Here is a 729-nt window from a genome sequence, read left to right on the forward strand (position 1 = left end):
ACGGCAACTTGAAGTTGCCCATGAGACGGCTCTGAATCGCACCAATCCACGGCCGGTCATTGACCCTCGGGTGGAATATGGCTTCCACCCAGCGGATCTCGCTGTGGAAGCTATGGACGCGGTTACTCGATCGTTACGCGTCCACATTATTGGGCCCTGGCCAGAACGGAAGATGAAATTGCCACATGAAAAGCTCTTCGAGCTCGTTTCTTGGTCCCACAAAAAATTCTATTGTTTATCGCACTCATCTACGTGCTCAACGAGGTGGCACTCGTGTACCCGCAATGCGGACATTACCTGTAGTGCTCACCCCTTGAAAACTACCGCTCTCTGTCAGAGCGACTCCTAGCCGTGGAGCAGGCAAATGCATCGCTACAGGGAACGGTGGAGCACTTAGCTTCATTGAAAATGGCGGTTGTTGCACTCCGTGCTCAGAACCAGTTGCTGGTTAAGCTTCTGGGTGGCCGAGCCAACGCTTCCGCGTTCACTTGCATCGGATCCCGGTACGGCTTGAGCAAGCCCACGTAAGACACCGGGTGGGTGCGCATCCGTTTCGGAAGGTTCAGCGTGAGCGCCAGGCCCCGATTGGACGCAACCTTAAACGGTCCAATGAACCGTGGACGAAGCTTCGTCCTGAAAACAGTAGAGGCTACATGTGTAGGCAGGTTTTATAATTTAATAAAACCAGGTCCCCGACCTTAAAGCTTTCCACTTTGCCTCTTCCTTTTT

The sequence above is a fragment of the Plasmopara halstedii genome (genome assembly GCF_900000015.1).
Source record: "Plasmopara halstedii genome assembly, contig: Scaffold_323, whole genome shotgun sequence".
Lineage (NCBI taxonomy): Eukaryota > Oomycota > Peronosporomycetes > Peronosporales > Peronosporaceae > Plasmopara > Plasmopara halstedii.